Genomic DNA, 22781 nt, shown 5'->3' on the forward strand with positions numbered 1-22781 from the left:
CTATGAGGTAGTCAAACCAGCATGGCTGAAAAGGAACCACCTGTTTACCATTCACAGGGCTTATTTTTCCCCCCAAAAGCTCTCCAAATTCAACAAAGGTCCACCAGTTAGCTGCAAGAAATGCGGTCTGGCTTTAGCTTCAGACACTCACATGTTTAAAGAATGCCCTGCCTTGACCACCTTTTGGGATAGCGTAGGCAATTTCTTGGTGATTACTTTGGGTTGTCCAATTCACATTGAGTTACCTTTGATTATTATTTTTTTTTAATTTGTTTTTATTGATAGTGAGACATGTCTGACAAGTATACAGCCCTTACACATAACAACTGCAGGTTACATTCTTCACCAAACATGTTACAGAAGCTGGAAAAATATTAGGTTAAACAGTTACATCTCTGTCCAAATTTCTTCGCATGTCCAGTTCCACCGTAGGCGATACACAAATCTCCCCCCTGTGATTGTTCCACTTCAGCCATAATTTTTTATCCCATTTCTTCAGGCATCATCTGGTTATAAAGACTTCTTTCTCTGCTATCATGCACCTGTGAAACTCTTTCAGCCACATCGATGAGTAGGCGGAGCCAATTCCCCCCACCCCCTTGCCAGTTCCCTTTTTACTAATGTGTACCCCAGTGTCACGAATTGTTGTTCGATTTCAGTAAGGTCTGTGTCCTCCCATATGTTGAGCAAACCCAGTCGGGCGTCAGGGTCACAGCCTTTAGGGTCACAGCCTTCCCTAGTGCAGACTGCATATGATTCGTGGCCCTCTCCCAGAGATCCTGCATCAGCGGGCATTCCCACAGTGTGTGATAAAAGGTAGATCGCTGCCTGCAACCCTTCAAACATAGGTCATCTTGCCGAGACCCTATTTTGGCCAGCGTTATCCCGGTCAGGTAGGAGCGGTGTAAGTTGTATTAGTCTGAATCTTAGCGTGATGGCCGCTTCCCTGGGTGACATAAGAGCCAGTCGCCAATCCTCCTCGTCGATCGGACCTAGGTCTTTCTCCCATTTCTCCTTGAGCTTTCCAAATGTATCTGGCAAAATATTATTATGGTTTTTATAAGTTAAGGAGATCGCCTTAGACTGCAGTGGCCCATCCAGCAAGCGATCCTCCAGAGGCGGCGAGTCCGGTATGTCCTCGCTGCTCGGGAAGGCTGCCCTCAAGGCGTGTCTAATTTGCAGGTATCTGAAAACCTCCCCCGGAGCCAGTTGGTAGCTCTTCTGGAGATCCTCAAATTTGAGTCTTGCTCCCTTTTTAACTAGATCTTTCACTGATGAGATACCTATTACATTCCACCTATCAAATCCCGGTTGATAGAACAGCATGCCTAATTTCTGTGCGTACCATAGTAGCGTAGCCTTAGTGAGGACGTCAGTCCATCCCAGCAGCGAGTTTGCCAGATGCCAAATTTGCACCGTGTGCAGTGTTGGGCCAATGTATCTTTGTTTCTTGACCTTTGATTATTTTTGATTTCACACACAAAGTTACAGGTCAATCCAGATCATTGCTTTTTTATGCTATCCTGCTAGCCAGGAGACAAATTTGCAAAAGGTGGACAGAATCCACTCCCCACTCCTTCTCAGACTGGGTGACCTCGGTGTTGGTGGTCTCTAAGCTGGACCTAGCCAGATCTTGCAGTAGAAAGAAGACGCATTTTGGGATTTGCTGCAACTCAGACTGGGCTCAGAGCTAATTGATTTTTTTTTTTCATCTGAGTCCTATGATTATGCTGCCTTGATACTCTTCGGGCTAAGTCAGCTACTCTTAGTCTCCCCCTGGAAGTATCACGACGATTGTCATCTAGCTCTTGGAGCTTGCGGAAGAGTTATCTCACTTGGTTTTCATTAGCACCCAAGCAAGTCATGATACCTGTAGGTGGGTCTTCTATGAGGTCTCTACTTCTAATTGCCTACTTTTCTCAGCTTGCCGAGTATGGGAATAGACAGCTTGAGTGTGAAGTGAAGTGAGGTTGGTGGCGAATGAGGAATAAGAAAAAAGGGGAAAAAAAACCCAGAGAAAATCCTGACAGCAGTTCAGACCGCTGTAGCAAGAGAAAGAGCACTGGCTCAGGGAAAATGCATAATTGTCGTAACCCCGGTACCAGCTTTAGAAACTGTTACAAAGGCTAGCATTCCAAATGCAAAAGCCTTACATCCGAGATGGATACAATGGGCTAATTCTCTTACTGCAACGGATGTTGAATACAGATTTGATTCAAGTCTAAAAACATAAGCATTCCTGCAATACGAACAAGAATACCCTCTACCGAATGAAATCTTTCCTCTAGATCAGAATGAATATATAATTTACACTGATGGATCTGCTCAGCCAGCCATAGGGAGTAAGCAGCAATACAGTGCAGCATGCGCAACCGTTAAAGGTCGTATGTGGAATGGAAAGTTCTATCCAAGTTGCACGAAAGCACCGTCTCTAGGAGAATGAACTGCACAGCTGGTAGAATTAAAAGCATTGATACTGGCACTGGTGAATACCGATCATGAATTCCCCACACTGATAGTGTGTGATTCTTTTTACTGTGTGCAATCATACAATGACTATTTACATCATTGGGAACAGAACAGGTTCAAAGACGCAAAAGGTTGCACAATTAGGCATAAAATACTATAGGAACAGGTAGTTGAGTTGAGAAATGAACTATCATGGGCTCAGGTGATTCATACACTGAGTCATCAACGTGATGGCGTTAACTTTGAAGGGAATTCATTGGCTGATGAAGCCGCAAAAGGGCGTGTACGCACAGCTTCTGTAGCTGCAATCACTCATTCAAAACGAGGATAGACGGTGATATTATGGTTGCTGTCATTGCTTCATGCAAGGGCAGCTCAGCAGTTCCAAATTCATTTCCACTCAAGTACTCCTACAAGTTAGATGCAAACAACCTTCCATATGCTCAGATTCCTGGAGTGGGAGATAGAGTAATACCAAATATGGATCGAAGACAAGGTTTGATTGGTCCAGTACACAAGGGTTTGGGCTCTGCGCATACAGGTGTTACAGCGACTATTTTATTATTTAAACAGTGCTATTGGTGGCCAGGTCTAACAAATCAAACTAAAGCCTATGTCTTGAAATGTGACATCTGCCAGCAGATGAAAGGCTCCACCATAAGACGCCCGGCACAGACACTATTATTAAAATCAAACCTCTTGCTTGTGTGTATCTGGACCACTGCGGCCCATTACAATCTGATGGGGCTTACAAGTATATCTTGGTGGCAGTGGATTCATGCTCAAGATTCCTATGGGTTTGGCCTTAGCGCTCAGCTGACGTTCAAACTGTTATCAAAGATTTGTGAGTCTTTATAGGGACATACGCAGTTGGCACGTTGCATTCTGACCGTGGCCCGGCGTTTAGCTCTCTTGCTTACAAAGAGGCCATCAAAAGTACGGTCTTAGCATTGCGGTACTCCTCTCCATACCATCCGGAGGGAAATTCGGTTGTGGAAAGGAAAAACCGGGACCTAAAACAATCTTTAACAGCTAGGGTATTAGGCAAGGGCGATAGTTGGGTCAATCATCTGGGGTACAGAGAGCCATCAACAACCAGCCAAGAAGTTCTCTAGGGGGTGTCACTTCTTACGAGGTCCTATTTGGGACAAGAATGTGGGTACCTGATCTTGATGGTGAAGGCACAGTGGCAGATAAAAAACCTTTTGACATCCATTACCGTTTGGCTATCTTACAGGAATTAAATGAAGCACAAGCCTTGCAGAGTAATGTGCAGGTGAAACGAATAGCCACTGGGTAAGTCAAGGCAGTCACGTCAAGAGCTGTCTGGATCCCAAAAGTCAGGGATCTGGTCAGAGAGAAAATAACTGATAAAAAAGAATTTGGACCATCATACAGAAAGCCTGTACCAGTCCTAGCAATTCAAGGAACAAGAACTGTGCTTTTGCCGCCTCTTGTCGGGAAAAAGGAGAAAAGATTTGTCTCAATTAACCTAATCAAAGCACACTATGTGGCCCATACTGAGCAGTAGGCCACGTGGACTCCAAAGTAGCAGATGCCCTCCTCTCGCTACAATTCAATAAGTTGAAACGGAACGACTCATCACGTTCGAAGAGCCTCCTGTACGGTGTAGGAGAGTAGGGTCTGATTCCTATGGTCACCCCCACTTTTTGCTGTGATTTCCTGGTTTTTCGACTTTAGTGTGGCTGTTGGCCTGCTAATCAGACCCACAGACCAGCTGTTCTAACTCAAAATTGATGCCATGTACTTTAGGTACATACTTGATTGGGTATTGAGTCACCTCCGTGAGCCCCTGTATAGTTTACCATAGGTACCCAGGGCATAGGTGCATCCAAGGCCTACCAGGCTGGTCATCCAAACTGACACCACAGGCTGATCACTCAGCTTGGGAAAGGTGGTGTATTCACCCCTTACTTAGATATAGTATATCCATATCTACCTTATATATAGACACATATGCACCTATAAGTCACTCCTATGGTAGGCCTCGACAATCCTGGAGGCAGAGTGCTTGGTTTTATGTGAGGGGGTGCCATAGCATGAGCTGAGCCCCTCTGCAGCTTTCGGAACCATCTCCTTATAGCTGTTCTATGATATAGCCATACCATATACTCTTAAGTGCATTATAATCCTCACGGTTAATGATAACTTTGGTTTGGCTTTATCAAAACATGTTGTGTAAGGTGTCAAACACTTTGGAATACTATCCCCCACCAGTTCTGGTGGTGGGGGTAGCATTCCACCCTTCTAGAGGGAAAAGACATGTATGTTACTGCTTTACCCGGTTAAAGTTAAACAGAGCCCCAGCATCACAAAATGGATGCTGCTGCCACAGACACAAGTCTGACCTCCTGCTGCTGGACGAAACTCCAGCAGGGGAGGCCTGGACAATAGGTTTCCTGTCCAGAGAGGTGCCAGCATCTCCCCAGACAGGCTGATGTGTATTGGAACAGGGAGGGCTGCATCAGCAGATGCTTTTTGAGACACTGCCTGGGGCACACAAGGTGCTCCATGCATAGCCCGGTTCAAACCAGTTGCTGGGGCACTCCACCCCCGCTCTGGCGCGAAACTGGACAAAGGGAAAGGGGTGTAACCACCCCCTTCGCAGGTCCACCCATAGGAGGGATCTAGCAGGTAATCCAGCCCATTTTCTTAGAATAAAGATAGGTACTGTGTCACCAGGACTTTAGATTATCCTGGAACAAAACTCTGATACAAAACTCTTGGACCTTCGACGTTCTATTTTGACTAGAAGACTGAAGACATCTCCCTTGTGGTCAAGGAGTGACCACCCTGTGCCAACAGGCACCACCAGTAACTTACCGGTCTGCTTTGTCAATGTTCCCGCCGGAACCCGAAGACTCAGCGACACAGGAACTGGAGACTCAGACTTCTCTGACTCCGACCCACATCCACAGCAAAGCTGAGACCCGTGGCGGACACGAGAGACGTGGGACCGGACATCCTGGACATCCTGCATTTTGCTAACTGCATCGACTCCTGAGGTAACTCGCAGTTGTGCATTGGGGTACAAGAAGCCCCAGACCCGAGCGCCATATGCACCGAAGCACAGCCCTCCACACTCCACGAGTGCCGCGTGGGGCCCACTCTTGCATTTCAGCTCAAAGCGTCTTCCCGGTTGCTAGCCCGCTGGCTAGTGAGCCCCCTGAAGACAAACCTTTGAAACCAAACTGCTTTCCTGGTTGCTCCAGGCTTGCTCCAGCTTCCCTGCAAAGGTGAAGCTCCTCAGACCTTGCTGGACTGCTCCGAAGCCAATCTTCACTTCCTGCGTGGATTGCATTTGCCAAGGCTTGTTGGGTCCAGTCCGGATACCGACAACGCAGTCAACTAGATCCTTCGTGGGACAGCTCAAATCCAGCTCCTGGTCATCGTCGACACCTCCTGGTCCTCGTGGCTGCAGAGACAAGCTTCACCTCTTCACCCGAGATCATCGCGACATCGCATGGTTCCTTCCTGGTCACTGGCTAGTGACCCAGACTCTGTCCCCTCTGCTTTCAGGTTCTTCACATCTTCGATCCACCCTTGGATCCACCCGGACACTTTTCCTCTGGTCGCCTACAGCACTTCTTTGCAGATCTCCATAGAAAACGACAACAAAACCTGACACGAAAAGACACCTATGCACCCGGCTTCCCTGGGTGAGGTAACATGAATACTCCGGTGCTCCCATGGGTATTGCCTCTCCAAGTATCCTAGTCTAAGGGGGTTTTGTCATAGTCCATCCGGAAGTGCCCTTAAACAGTAACTTTGTAACTTCTACGTTCTCCATTATAAGTCAATGGTAACTCGTGACTGTGTTTAGACACTGCACGCGTCTCCCGTGGGTCTCCTACTTCCTAACCTTTATTTATTTATTTTATTTTGAAAGTTTTAGAGCGCGAACAAGATCCTTACGGATATCAGAGCGCTTTACAAACAGAATGGGATGAAAAGGCAAAGGAGTAATGATTAAACAAAACATTTTGAGCAAAGATGTGCAAATGGTTTCAAAAGAAAACAAGGTAAGGTAGCAACGGCGCATAGGAGGTCAATATACATAGTCATAGGAGGAAGAGTACTGAGTTCCGAGATTACAATAGTCAAAGTTTAGGTAAATTTAGCTAAGAGGAGAGCTTTTACTTCTTTTTTGAAGGATGCCGTGGATGAGATAAGCCTGATTTCTGGGGGGAGGGCATTCCATATCCTGGGCGCCATCCTTGAGAAGCAGCGTTTATATGTTTTTTTCTTGTGAAATCTCTGAGGTTTCAAAAGAAGATTGTCTGCGCTTCTTGTCGCTCTTGAGCCACCCGAGATTGTCAGTTTCTGAGCGAGGTAGCTGGGGGAGTTGTGGTGTATAGCCTTGTGGGTCATGCAGGCGATTTTCAGGTGTATTCTAGCTTTGTAGGGCAGCCAGTTCAAAGCTTTTAGCTCAGGAGAAATGTGTGAGCGTTTTTTTGAGCCCGTGATAAGTCTGCCTGCAGCATTAATAGAGGCTTTTAATGGTGCGGTTGTCGATATGGGGAGACCACAGAGGGCAACACTTCCATAATCCACTCGAGGGATGACTAGGGCTTGGACTGCAGTTCTGAAGTCATTGGGAGGAAGGAAAGGTTTCAATTTACGCAAAGTGTTCATTTGGAAATTAGCTCCCTTCGTTGCATTGCTGATGTGATGATGCATATTGAGATTGCTGTCAAGGGTTATGCCTAAAGATTTTGCTGAGATCCACAATAGTAGGTTGAACGTTGAGTGCAGTGAGATGGTTAAGCCAGGCCTGAGTCTTTGGTGGGAGGCGCTATTAGGAGGAATTCCGTTTTTAGCGCGTTAAGTTTGAGGTGATTCTCTGCCAGCCAAGTCTGTGTGTTCCTAAGCGTTGTGTTGAGTATTTTGAGGTCATCAAGGGTGTGAATTTTGAGGTAGAGCTGGGTATTGTCTGCGTACATGTGAAATTGAACATTAGATGCTTGGAGTAGTGCGGTAAGTGGTTCCATGACTAGATTGAACAGAGTAGGGGAGAGGGAGGGACACCAAGTGTTACAGAAACTGGTGTGGACATAGTATTGTTAATCTTGAATTTTTGAGTCCGGTTATGCAGAAAGGAGGTGAACCACTTGAGAACTGTCCCTGAAATACCCATTCTGAGATTCAGAAAATCGAGTATGTTCTCATGTTTGACCGTATCAAAGGCTGATGAGAGATTGAGTAGTATGAGGAGGCAAGAACCGTTCTGATCAAGAATTTGAAGCGCGTCATCAATTATGTGAGTCATGGCTGATTCCGTACTGTGGCCTGCTCGGAAACCTGATTGGTGTGAGTTGAGGAGGTGAAAGTGCTCTATGTGTTTTGTTAGTTGAAGGTGTACACATTTTTCTAGGAGTTTGGCCAAGGTATGGATATTGGTGATAGGGCGTAAGTTGATAAGCTCGGAGGGGTCTGCTGTGGGTTTCTTTAGTATGGGCAAAACCTGTCCCACTTTGAGGGAGTCTGGGATGCATCCTTGTTGAAGTGAGCTATTAATGATTTTGGTCCAGAGGGGGAGAAGTAATGGGATAAAGTCCTTTACGGCGTTTGCGGGTAGAGGGTCAGTGAGGTGATTGGAAGGTTTCGGTGTGCTTAGAATCTTGGCAATATTTTCTTCCGAGTACGTTTTTAAGGATGACCACGAAGCATTGTTTTTTCAATTAATGGGCGTTTTGCTGTGAGGGTTAGAGTAAAGACTTAGATCAGTGAGGAGATCTTTCCTGATGTTGTCTGTCTTTAAGTTAAAGAAAGTAGAGAATTCTTCACAGGTCGGTAGTGCACTAGAGGTGTTTAAGAGACTTTGAGGGCCATCTCTGGATTGAGTTTTGATTAACTCGAACAGTTTCTTTGGTCGGTTTCTTGCTTGGTTGTTTAGTGTAGCCCCAGCGATTCCCTAGGCCTTAGGCCTATTCACTCTTTCTGAAGTGGTTCCTATACCACTTTCTTAGTATATGGTTTGTGAGGCGCCTAGGGCATAACTGTATTTGTGCAACTTATCGTATGCTAATTGAGTAACTTGTGATGTACTTCGATCTCTGACCTCAAAGAGTGCAGAGGGGTTGTGTTAGAAATAAATACATATATATTTGATATATACCTTGTGTGGTGTCCTTTCATTTGGTATTCAAGGGATTATAATTAGTAAAACAGCTTGCTTCACATGCTCTCTGAAGTCTTAGCGTATTACTGCTGGTCCATGCTACCACTGGGATAGCTTGTCTATAAGGTTGACATTACAACCACCATCAATAAGGGTCGTTTAGACTGGTGCAAGGTGCCCACTAGAATAGTGGACATCACATGCCTGGCTAACTTCTCACATTGGTGGGCAGCGGATGGGATAAGAGCTTGCTGTTGTTTTACCATATAATCTTAAGATATCATTTGAAAGATCACATTAAGGTACCTGTAAGTACATATAAATCAAGTTCTTATAATACTTTAAGTTCTACTGAACTTAGCAGTGGTAGAGGAAAGTGCTTAGCACACCCTGACTACAGCTCCTAGAGAGGTTCTAGTAGGAAACCATTTAGTGTAGGTAGGTGCACACACCACACCTCATTAGAAAATGTCCTTGGAAGCAGGCCCTAGTGGACCTCTTCAAGAAGACACCCAGAGGGTGCCCTCTAAGTATGACTCATTTACTTTTAATGAACTTAGAAGCCTGTGTGCAGTCAAAAAGTTGAAACAAGGACAGAGTCCAACCTTTACCCACCTTGTAGATCTCTTAGCGGCTCATGATGTAGAGAATGCATCAGACTCAGGGAACCAAGGAAGTATAGAGGGGGGCCATCCACCAACAGAGGAAATTCCAACTGGAGTAGATCCATTGGTCTCTGATGAGGATGATGACCAGGATGCAGTAGATGAACCTGGCCTGGGCAACACAGGACTATCTGGAGGTGGAGAGGGCCATGGTGGGCCCCCTCCTAACCTTCCAAGTAGGCCTAACCATAGGAACAGAAGGAACAGATCACTGTCCAGTGGTTCTGGTCATTCTGATTCCTCAGTAGGGTCCAGTGCCTCTGCTAGGAGGAGGATAACTTCCCCCCCAGAGGAGAGAGCACAACACTAGGATGAAGGAAGTACATCTTAGGATCAAGAGGCAAGAAGGTGGTCTTGCAAAAGAGACCCTGGCTCTTGAAAGAGAGAAAAAGTTAAGTGGGTTAGAACCCACTGTTGGCAGCAATATTCCTAGAGATAGGGAAAGGTCTCATGACCATAAAACCTATATAAGATTGTCCCTCCCTACAAGAGTGGGGATGACATCCACAAGTGGATAACTGCTTTGGAGAGGGCCTGCAGAGTACAGCAGGTACCCCAGAGTCAGTGGGCAACAATCTTATGGCTCTCCTTTTCAGATAAAGGGAGAGACAAGCTCCTCACAGTTAGTGATGAGGATGCTAACAACTACGCTGTCCTGAAGAGTGCTCTGATAGATGGGTTTGGCTTAACCACTGAGCAGTATAGGTTGCTGTTCAGAGACACCCAAAAGACACAGACTCAGGACTGGACTGACTTTGTAGATTGTGCTACTAAGGCTCTGGAGGGCTGGTTACTGGGCAGTAAGGTCAATGACTATACAGGATTGCATAATTTGATTATGAGCGAACAGTCTTAATAATTGTCAGAACCAGTTATTGCATTAACACCTGATTGACTCTGATCTGACCTCTCTCCAAGAATTGGGAAAGAAGGCAGACAAATGGGTCAGAACCAGGGTGAAGCAGGAGGCACAGAACCAAGGTGGTGATCAGAAGAAGCAAGACCAAAAGGGTGGGGAGAAAGCAAAAGACCAGAGGTCTTCATCAGGTCTCCAAAAAGCTTCTAATGAGGGGGGTTCTAAGAAATCCAAAAAGAAAGAAGGTCCAAAGAAACCATGGTGCAACTTTTGTAAGGTTAATACTCACTGGTTTAGTGATTGCACCAAAAAGGAGACATCTCCAGCCACCATTGCCCCTAAGGCAACTGATCCCCCTACTACAGCTAATAGTGGTGGTTCTCAATAGAAGGGTGTAGTAGGGTTAACCCTGGGAACTGAGGTGGATTGTGGCCTAGTCAGAATACCAACTCAAGCTGTTCTTGTCTGTGATGTGGACATGGCTATGTCCTCTACTGTGAGCCCCAGTAACTTGGCCAAGTACAGACAGACTCATTTAATAATAACAAAGTGGCTCAGGCCTACAGGGACACATGTGCAAGTGTCACCATGGTGACACCCAACTTTGTGGACCCTGGACAGATCATACTAGGTGACAATTACCTAGTGACCAATGCAAGCAATGTCACTACCACCCATAGTATGGCAATTGTTAATTTCTCCTGGGGAGGGGTACCTGGCCTCAAAAGAGTTGTTGTTAGTTCAGACCTCCCTGTAGAATGTTTGCTTGGCAATGACCTAGAATCTCCAGTCTGGTCTGAAGTGGAGTATAGGACTCATGCAGAAATGTTAGGTATACCAGCACATGTCCTTGCTGTGACCAGGTCACAGGCCAAAAAGTGCAATTCTGAACAGGCCCTAGATCCTGAAATAATGGACCAGTTGCCTACCAGGAGGAGAAGCAGTAGGGTTAAGGCAGTGCCTTTCCCCTTGCCTCAGAATGAGGATCAGCCTTCCAAGGAAGCTGATTGTGAGACCCAGGAAGGAACTATCCTAGAAGAGCTTGAGCCTGATCAGGTTGAGTTTCATGGGTCAGGGGGACCTTCAAGGCCAGATCTGAGGCAGGTGCAGTTGAACTGCCCTTCTCTTGAACCCCTCAGACAGCAAGCTGCTGCTGAGGGTGCTGGGAATGCTAATGTAACCCATAGAGTGTATTGGGATGAAGGGCTCCTGTATTCAGAGGCTAGAGACCCCAAGCCTGGTGCTTCCAGGAGGTTGGTCATACCTTTGGCATTCAGGGGTTTCCTTCTTACATTAGCCCATGATATTCCCCTTGCAGGACATCTTGGCCAGAACAAGACTTGGGACAGGCTTAGCCCTCACTTTCACTGGCCCCACATGTCAGAAGGCACCAAGGAGTTTTGTCGCTCCTGTGTCACCTGCCAAGCCAGTGGCAAATCAGGTGGCACCACAAAGGCCCCCCTAATACCACTACCTGTGGTGGGGGTTCCCTTTGAAAGAGTAGGGATTGACATTGTTGAACCAATGGATCCCCAAACAGCCTCTGGGCACAAGTTTATTCTGGTGGTAGTGGATCATGCCACCAGATACCCAGAAGCTATTCCCCTAAGGACCACAACAGCACCTGTGTGGCAAGAGCCCTCCTGGGAGTTTTCTCAAGAGTGGGTTTTCCGAAGGAGGTTGTCTCAGACAGAGGTGCAAACTTTATGTCTGGATATTTAACTGCTATGTGGAAAGAGTGTGGAGTGAACTACAAGTTCACCACACCCTACCATCCACAGTGAAATGGTCTAGTTGAGAGATTCAACAAGACCTTAAAGGGCATGATTAAGGGTCTACCTGAAAAGCTTAGGCGAAGATGGGACATCCTACTGCCCTGTCTTTTGTTTGCCTACAGAGAGGTCCCACAGAAGGGGGTTGGCTACAGCCCTTTTGAACTTCTGTTTGGGCACCCTGTAAGAGGACCCCTTTGTCTGGTGAAGGAAGGATGGGAGTTACCTCTCAAAGCTCCAAAACAAGACGTTGAGGATTATGTACTTGGTCTCCGCTCCAGGATGGCTGAGCATATGAAAAAGGCATCCAAAAAGCTTGAGGCTAGCCTAAACTCCAAAAAGCCTTGCATGACCAAAAGGCTGTGCTGACTGTTTACCAGCCAGGGCAGAAAGTGTGGATGTTGGAGCCAGTGGCCCCAGCAGCACTCCAAGACAAATGGTCTGGACCCACACTATTGTTGAACAGAAGGGAGAGGTAACCTATTTGGTTGATCTTTGAACTCCCAGGAGCCCCCACAGGGTGCTTCATGTCAACAGATTGAAACCATATGTTGACAGGGCAGACATGGGCTAGCTCATGGCTATAGATGAGGGACAGGAGGAGTAGAGTGACCCTTTCCCAGACCTGCTCTCTCAGAACCCTGATGATGGGTCAGTAGATGGTGTAGCCTTGGCAGGCAGCCTCACTGATCAGCAGCAGAGGGACTGCAGACATGTTCTGCAGGCCTTCAGACATTTGTTTTCACTGACTTCAAGTCAGACTACCTGGTGCACTCATGAAGTGGACAATGGGGATAGTCTGCCTGTCAAGAATAAAATCTACAGGCAACCTAATCATGTCAGGGACTGTATCAGGACAGAGGTCCAAAAGATGTTGGAGTTGGGAGTCACTGAGCCCTCAGAGAGCCCTTGGGCCAGTCCTGTAGTCCTAGTGCCTAAACCTCACCCCCAAGATGGTAAGAGAGAGATGAGGTTTTGCGTGGATTACAGAGGCCTCAATGCTGTCACTAGGACAGATGCCCACCCAATACCAAGAGCAGATGAGCTCATTGACAGATTGGCTTCTGCCAAGTTTTTGAGTACATTTGACTTGACAGCTGGCTACTGGCAGATCAGACTAGCTGATGATGCAAAAGCAAAAACAGCATTTTCAACCCCAGGAGGTCATTATCAATTTGTGGTAATGCCCTTTGGTCTGAAGAATGCACCTGCTGCATTCCAAAGGTTGGTGAACCAAGTCCTCTCAGGTCTGGATGACTACTGTGCAGCTTATCTTGATGATATTGCTGTCTTTAGCCCCACTTGGGAAGATCACCTGATCCACCTGAAGAATATTTTGGAGGCCCTGCAAAAGGCAGGCCTAACTATCAAGTCTACCAAGTGCCAGATAGGGCAGAGCAAGGTTGTATACCTGGGCCACCTGGTAGGTGGAGGTCAGGTTCAACCATTGGAGAGCAGATCCAGACCATTAAGGACTGGACCGCTCCCACCACCCAGACACAGGTCAGAGCTTTCTTGGGCCTGACTGGGTACTACAGGAAGTATGTCAAAAGTTATGGGTCCATTGTGATACCTCTCAATGACTTAACTTCAAAGAAAATGCCAAAGAAAGTTCAGTGGACAGTAAGCTGTCAAAAGGCATTTGATGACCTGAAGCAGGCCATGTGCACTGCACCTATTCTGCAAAGTCAAGACTACTCCATGGAATTCATTGTTCAAACAGATGCTTCTGAATTGGGTGTGGGTGCTGTTCTTTCACAACTGAATAAAGATGGTCAAGACCAGCCAGTAGCTTTTATTAGCAGAAGGCTGACCCCTAGAGAGAAACGTTGGTCGGTTATTGAGAGGGAGGCCTTTGCTGTGGTTTGGGCCCTGAAGAAGCTGAGGCCATACTTGTTTGGTACTCACTTCAAGATTCAAACAGACCATAAGCCCCTCTTGTGGCTAAATCAGATGAAGGGTGAAAATCCCAAACTGCTTAGGTGGTCTATTTCCCTACAGGGGATGGACTTTACAGTGGATCATAGACCTGAGACTGACCAGAATGGGGGGGGGTTGTGTTAGAAATAAATAGATATATATTTGATATATACCTTGTGTGGTGTCCTTTCATTTGGTATTCAAGGGATTATAATTGGTAAAACAGCTTGCTTCACATGCTCTCTGAAGTCTTAGCCTATGACTGCTGGTCCATGCTACCACTAGGATAGCTTGTCTATAAGGATGACTTTACAACCACCATCAATAAGGGTTGTTTAGACTGGTGCAAGGTGCCCACTAGAATAGTGGACATCATATGCCAGGCTAACTTCTCACATACGGAATGAAGGACTATGCAACAATTCTATGGAACTTGTTCCTTTTGAACCTGAAGTTCGACTTCAAAATGAAGCTCAAAATAACAAACAAGTTGCAATTAGACCAAATACAGACGTCTACCTCAACATGCCTTGACAAGAGCAAAATACGATTTCAACAAATCCTGATGCAATTCCAATAATTGATCAAACTGCTTCTGGCTACTTCATGAACTTTGATACGTTTTCTTTGGATCTAAGTGAACGAGAAATGACGCCAGCCCAACAAACACGCAAGCAACGAGTCCAGGACTTCCTGCACTTTCTCAAAAAGACTTACCTGGTATCGCCTTGGGTAGAACGCTGGGTAATTACTGGGATACTGTTCTTTCTTTTCTTACTAGGCTTAGTTATAACTTTTAGCATGCTTATTAATGGACAATACCTACAACAAAGCTCTACAGCCCAAAAAGTTAATTTGATTCTGAAACCACATCAATCTTCTCATCGTAAACAAAGAGACTTGTCATCAGCGAACATTACAGCAGTTCCTATACCGAACAGTATAGTTTGGGACAAGGTTGATTTAGAAATATTCGGTTCCTACTAAACTTTTAAACATTTCTCATGTATTTAAAATTTCATTGAGTGATATCATTACCTTCGGTACACTTTCTGATGATTGGGACTCTGAAACTGTTAATAACATGTTGTCTGATTTAGAGAAAACTCTGCATTTCTGAACACTGAAATGCTAGAAAGTACTTCAGACTATGACACTTTGTACTGTTACCAACATTATGGTCATCATTTCTTGCACAAATCTATAACACCTAGAAATGTTTTTGAGTACCATCAGTAGGAACATTGCCCTACACCACCAAAAAGCAGTTCACAAATATTTGCCAAGAAATTTTCATATTTTTCAGGGTTTACCACTTCTGACCCGATGTAATTTTATTATAAAGTTACACTGACTTAGGCACTGAAAATTATGTTGACAAACACCAAACAGATTTACTCTTCTTCCTTTATTGACCAATTGTGTGAACAGGGTTTTGACCTATGGAAGGACACAATAGGCTTAAAATCAGTCTGGGGTTCTAGGGACTGGCAAGTCCAGGGAACAGAAGTGCTATTTAGAGCATGCCTCCTTCCACAGAAGATGATATTTCTAAATGACACTGTGCAACAGACATCCTGTCTTGAATTAGCCAAGAACAAGGATCTTAACACACCTCGGTTTTCAACACCCTCACAGATGGGAGGGTGGCAAAATTCAACTTCACCGGAAGACATTTTACAGTACAATAGAGCAGAACTTAATTGGAAAGAATGGTTGGTTTGGCCCTTAGACACGAACAGTTGTCAGAAAAGATTCTGGGATATGACCGAAAGGTTAAGTATCCATAGCCCAGACCCATGCTGGTGGCTCAGTGGACTAATACGTCTATTGCAGGGGCCTGTGTTCTACCTCATGGTCACAGGTTCAAATCCCGGCGGGTCCACTCAGCCTTTCAACCATCTGAGGTCGATAAAATGAGTACCATTGAGTCGGGTAACAACAAGCATGTTATTCAGCGCCAAGATACCCATAGTGGTGAACGTGTGCTTTACAAATACACATTATGCTATGTACAGGGGTAATGACATCCTACAGTGTTGGGAAGTTGTGCCTTGATTGGCTAGAAACCTCAACACTCCCAGAAGTGAAACAACCCTTATCCTTACCCACGCAAGACATGGATCTTAGGGATTTTTTACTAGGTCCCAGGAAACCCAGTCAGAAACTTTTCATATATGCTGGCATTTATGCTGCCTATATTAAAATTTGGAAAATATCACAACAAGAGGTCGCAGAGAGAATACGGAAAATAGACCGTATTAACTTAGAAAAAGCTTTAGCTGTAGTGGACAATGGGTTAACAACTTTGTCCTCCAGGATATATTTCTTAGGCAACATTGTATCTGCTGAAATAGACATACTGGAACAAGATTTGGCCATATTACAACACGGGCAATCTCAGTTACGTTCTACTATGTTGTTAAGCTGGACGCTGCAATCTTTGCGTGCAGGCTATGTGCCATGGTGTTATGTCAACAGTACGTCTGTTTTCTGAATAAAATCTAAAAGATAAACAGGTAGAAATGGCACAAAGGGGAGCAAAGTATACAATGCTGCGGATTGGAAAACTGGATAGATTACCATTTACAGTGGCAGAATCACCATCAACGGAATGGCTAATCCATGTGGTCACATAAATCTACCGGTCACTACTTTTCAGTTTCAATATTGCCTTGAGCAAAGGTAGGCAGGTAAATATGAAAAGATGGATAAGGAATACATTAAGGAATCTTGGAAATTACCATACAGATTTAGATGCCGGAGTGGGGATCGAAAAGTGTTTCTAAGCGGTAAAAACTGCAAGAAGGCTTTAAGGGATTCTCTCATGTGCCAGGATATTTCACTGCACGGATCTTGTAATGGTTCAGTAGCAAACTTGTCCAGCCACATGAAAGGGACTCCAGCAGCCGTGATTACTCTGGTATTGAAGCTACTCTTGAATGTGAGTTACTTGATGCTGAATGATCAAGGTTGCTGTGGGTTGCTTTCGGGCATTGCCTATCTGGTCACTGTGAACTCCAGGGTTACTTGCTGTATGCAAGTATTGTTTCCCCCAATGAATACAGTCAGGGAGGCGCCATTATGGCCTTCGTTGAATGTTTCTTTTACACAGTTTGAAACTTTGAGCAGACTGAAAGCCATGCTTTTACAGCAAACCATACCCTTAACCTCAGCCCGAGAGACCTTTGAGCTTCAAATCGCAAGAACCTTGACTGAGATACAGGCACTAATGCATACAAACTGCCCCTTTCATTTCGCAGAAATGGTGGGTCGTATCTTTAATATGTCTGATACAAGGGTATTGTACACCTATTTAAGACCATAGAGTCAGGATTTCTAAGCACCTTTCAGACAGTCCTCGGAGTTATTGCAAATGTTATACACTCTGAATTTGGAGGCATGTTTGGAGGTCTTCCACTGATCCTGCTCTCACCAACTAGATGGCAAATGCTCTCCTGAAGCGCAAATACCGTGAGCGCATGGTACTACATCTAGGCATACCTCGCCTACGGGAAATGAGCGCCTCTTGGTTCCTATCCTTTAGACCAGTCTGGATGGACTACATCTTACCTGTTCTTCGATGCCTGTTTTGCGGAGAAGAATGCATGTTGGACACTTGCATCGGACACGCTTACGGACTTGAATGCCAGGCTGAATCCCATGAGGTCCCATGCTCGGCAATGTCCCCAGTGAATTCCTATATTGATGGCTGCATTCCTAGAGAACCCGCAGGTGCCTTTTGCTACAACTGGGTTATAGACGGTTGGGTTATAGACAGATGGATATAGGCCCAGATCTCTGTACTGGGGTGAATGTATGACATTGTTCTGCATTCTTTCCATCAACTGTTGTTTTTGCATTTGTCACCCCGAGTGGGACGGGTATGCGCAGACGTGAGTCCCGTGCTCTCCACACCACTGGAGTCAAGCTATCCTGGCTGATGAGGGCTGATAGCCATAAACCGGTCCTAGGATGCTTGATTCCAGTCCAGGGAAGACATGGCTTGGCAGTTCAGGCTGGACTGTTCCCATGAGGCACAGGGTCAAGGCTGATTTGCATATGGCCATGTCTGAACTGGGGTGGTGTGGAGTGCAAAAAAACGATGGATATAGGCCCAGATCTCTGTACTGGGGTGAATGTATGACATTGTTCTGCTTTCTGTCCATCAATTGTTGTTTTTGCATTTGTCACCCCGAGTGGGACGGGTATGCCCAGACGTGAGTCCCGTGCTCTCCACACCACTGGAGTCAAGCTATCCTGGCTGATCACGGCTGATAGCCAGAAACCGGTCCTAGGATGCTTGATTCCAGTCCAGGGAAGACATGGCTTGGCAGTTCGGGCTGGACTGTTCCCATGAGGCACAGGGTCAAGGCTGATTTGCATATGGCCATGTCTGAACTGGGGTGAATGGATGATATTGTTCTGCATTCTGTCCATCACTGATGTTTTTACAACTGGGTTGGGCATCAGCTCTTCCACTAGCACTCAGGTATCAACTGCAGCACCAGCTGCCTCTGCACCAGCTATTGGCAGTTCAGAATATCATCTGTAGTCCATTGACGTACTTTGCGAGGTGTTACAAGGACCGTCCTCTGAAGCGGCGAGCAACAACGATGTTGCGTCTCCCAGCCAGGACACGTAATCTATAATTGGCTCATCGTTTGCTGGGGAAGAACTTGGATTTTTACCTTTTTGGTTTCAAAACTCAACTAAATTTAGAACATTTCCTAAAAATTGACACTTTCGCTGTGTAGTGAAGACAGGGCTCTGCTTGCACACGTTAGCATAAGCGTATTAGGAGTTGAAACACCATTTTGCCACTTTGCAGCTTGTGCACAGTATCCTACATGTAACTGTTGTTGTAAGTTAAACTGCTTGATTTTCTTCACATGAGAACGGTCTGTTTTTCACATCCTTAGACTTACACCGCGACCTTAGTCTGTACACTGCATGCAGAAGTCTTCAAGGTCACCATACCAATGTATGCTGTTATTCAGGTTGATCGGCCCACGCTCTAGACACAACACACACACAGCTGCAACCAACTGAAATTCTAGTGCCTTTAATATTGCATTGCATGTATGATTTGCACACTTGGAGAAAAAACCTTTCCAGTGACAGAGAGCTTTGTTGATCCTGTGATGGGATTCACCTCTGCTGATCTTTGAGGTATGGGGTTCCCCTTTTAAGCCTAAGAGACCTTCTATTATTATAAAACCTAGTTCCTAGCAGGGGAGGGTGGTTTACAAGGTGCTATACGACCTGTTTCCACTATCATTTAACATGATTTCTCCTTTTATGTTTTATGGAATTGTAACAATGCTGAATGCATTATTTCTAGTCATATGCCTGCTTATTTTAGCCAAAATGCTGCATCTTAGGGCACGTAGTTAAAAATAAACACTTTAAACTTTTCCGTCTCTCTGACTACTCACGTTGTGGACTGATATGAGAATAAAAACAAAAACATGGCCTTCTGACGCTTGTAGTGGTTCAACTTATATAAACAAACTCATCTAGGACTTTGGCTTAAGTAACAATTCCAAAAACTAATTTTCTGAAATTTTCTTTCCCCCCTCAGACTATTTTAAAAAGATTTCAATGTTTTTACGAGGCTCAGTGATAGTTTTATGCGCTGCTACCTGGTAAACAGAGTAGTTCGCTAGCATTTTATTATTGTTGACTATTCGGAAGAGGAGTGGGTGTTATGTTTCATACAGGTACCCTAATATAGGCCCGGGTATTATCAAACACCTTCACCTACATTACCTCCCCTACACTACACAGTAACAAGCCTTTTAGGATTGAACCTTTACCTAGTTCTAGTCATGGGCGCAGAAGGAGGGTTTTTCCCTGATTAATAGTGTCCTATAACTTCATCAATAGACTCACACTGTATGAATGAATATTTAGAAGGGTTCTTGGAAACCAGGCAGGGGCTACACCACCTGCATAATATCTACGTACAAGGTTCATCCCATACTTCATCTTCAAATCCAAAAATTGCTAACACAAGAAACAAGGGACAAAGGAACCCTGGATACTTTCTGTATAAATACAGCACATCTTGCTAGTGCTAGCTAGGGGAGACCGAGACTTCCAGCCGATACAGTGACCAGAGACGCTGAGGCTCCTGCATGCAGACGCTCCAGCTGACAGTGGCCTAACACATCCCTCGCGGGGTGTCCAACTCGAGACCAAGACGGGGTACCACACTCTCTCACTTCAGGTAATGGGTTAGACTAAATCCTAAGGGAATTCTTGGCTTCACACCTACTTACATCCTAGGTACACTTCGGTACATCTAGATAGGCATCGTAGGAGTACACACGCTCTTCCTCTCATGCATTTTATATTCATGTATGTATTCATGATTATTGCAAGATGGTAGAGCTGTACTGTCCTTTTATATTCACTGTACTGCTAATCATATATACCTGCTCCTGTCTAATGGTTGTTGCAGCACATCTGTTCTACACTAGAAGAACACGCCTGACTATTTCTTCTGTGTAAACTATGAGATCGAATAAATGAGCACGAGGGACTGAGCGAAAGGTAGTACATTGTTTCCACGATTCTGAGGTATCAGGGTTGTCATGTTCTAAAAGTTGCCAGAAACTATTCTCTCCCCGATAAGAGGAAATTCTAGTGGCACTCTGAGCTAGCTAATGCAAACAGGTTAACATTCTCGGTGGGGGTGCTCAGAACCAGTCTACCACCAAACCCACAGTTTATGCTATCCGAACAAGCAGATTCTGTATAGGAATATATAGGAACTACTCAACAACATGGAGTTGTAGTGTTCAGTGAGTTTGTGGATGTCGGATATGCACGCAGGAGGAGGTAGGGACAGATTGCAACGAGATATGAGCTTATTTGTATTTTGCAACGTTCTTGTCCAATGTTTTTGTTTCAATGGTTGGAATCTTTTGGTGTTCCATCTTTGAAGGATTCGGAACGTGATATAGTGATGATCCGACCAGTCATACAGGTCAATAGATTTCAGTTGAATGGAGTTGGGATTGGAGATGATTAGATCGAGGGTTGTGCCTAAGTTGTGCGTTGGGCTGTCAGAGAATTGAGTCAGTTGGAGGTCTGCCTGGACGTTTTTGAGACTGTTCACCGCCTGATTATTTGGGTCATTCCAGTGAAGATTGAAGTCACCAAGGGAAATCTGGGGGCACTGGAGATCCAAGTTGTATGAGATGGTTTCCATAGTTATTTCGATCAAACGGAGATTGTCACCAGGAGGATGGTAAAAGATGTGCAGGTTGCTTAAGGGTCTATGTTTGCTGATGATGTCTATGCACAGATATTCACAGGATGAGAGAGTCGCAGAGGGGGACTGCTTTGCTGAGAGACTGTTATGGTAAATACAGGCTATGCCACCTCCCGTTCTCTTAACTCGATTGAGTCTTATAATGTTGTGGCTAGGAGGGACTAGGATGTCAAGGATAGTATGACAATTCTTGGGGGAGGGGGCATGAAGAAATTGGATACCTTTTCAATGGAGTAGCACGAGTGGATAACAAAGTGTAACTAACATTTCCAAGATGGCCATCCCCTAGGGATAAGACCAGTGATAGTGATCCAGGTTGTTGCGGTAGTAGAAGGTGTTTACAATCCTGATTGGAGTGCAGGGAATCCCCTGTCCGGTATCTGGAGAAGATACAAAACCTGAAGGCCATCACATTGGGATAGCGAGGAGCTGAGAGAGTAGTCCAGGATGCTACCCAAGACTGGAGAAGTTGACAGAGAAGATGCTAGCGATTCCCAGAAGGCTGGCACTAAGAGATAGCGAGGAGCTGAGTGAGTAGCCCAGGATCATACCCTAATGAGAAGGGGGTGAGTGAAGAGCCCCCGGAGGTTGAACAGAGAGACCCCAGCCCAGGCTTGCCAAATAGGAGCAAGCAACAGCCCCAGAGTTGAAGTTCCAGGTGGGGCAGTAGAAAGGCACTTACCCTGTCATCAGAGTGGCCCTGAGGGAACGGCGCACAGCCGCCAACATGATGTCTGGTGCATCACGGGAAGACGTGGCTGCAGTCGTCATGAATAGCACACAGATAGAGGCAGCTGGCAGGATGCTCACGCATACAGAGCCAGGCTAGCAAGCCACTTCACAGCCAAGGCTTCAGGATGAGCGGAAGCAGGGCACACAGCAACCCGCACCCTGGGTGAGAGCCGCATCAGAATAAAAAGGTGCAAACCAAGTCCCAGCGATCCTAGCAGCAGCACGATCCGAGGGACCTATAGCCAGCACGTCCTGTGCGAGCCAGCAGTGTTGTTCCAATGGGCGCTTCACTGGGAGGCCCGTTATTCACCCTTTCATGGTCGCCGCCACCACGGCAGAAGCAGAGGAGGCGAAGCACACACGTCCCGGGGAGGTCACCTATGCAGTGAGAGGCGTATCAGAGGCGAGGTTCAACAGACCAAGGAAGAGCGATTCTGCAGGTAAGCCACGTTAAAATTGAAGTTCCTGCAAATTGGTGAGTAGTATGTATGAGATGTATTGTGGTGGATGGCAGATAGCCGGATTATCAGGGGGATAACTACCGATTTGGTAATCCCCCATCCCGGGAGCTCCAGGGATGAGCTCCTACTCAGGTATGGCTATGCTCACTGATCCAGTCATACCCACCTCTAAGTGTTCTAAATTGTATGTATCAACCATTCCAAACTAATCTCACTCCCTTCAAAGAAAAAATGTGAGAGAAGTCAGAAAGTGCCTCATGTAAGCACCATCCATGGAGCTGCTGGTTGGTACTCACCAGTTTGCTCGTTCTGTCATCATTGGCAACTTTCTCAACAGAAAGTGTTGCCTAACTTTCAGGCTCATGTGAAATGGTGAAGAAATGATAAAGTGTAGATAATAGTGGCATCTATCAACCGCCTAAGCCCCGTAATGTGAAGAAAAGTGGATGGATTTCCTAGTTAAAAGGAGTTGTGCAAAACTA

Source organism: Lissotriton helveticus, chromosome 3_1 (genome assembly GCF_964261635.1).
Source record: "Lissotriton helveticus chromosome 3_1, aLisHel1.1, whole genome shotgun sequence".
Taxonomy (NCBI): domain Eukaryota; kingdom Metazoa; phylum Chordata; class Amphibia; order Caudata; family Salamandridae; genus Lissotriton; species Lissotriton helveticus.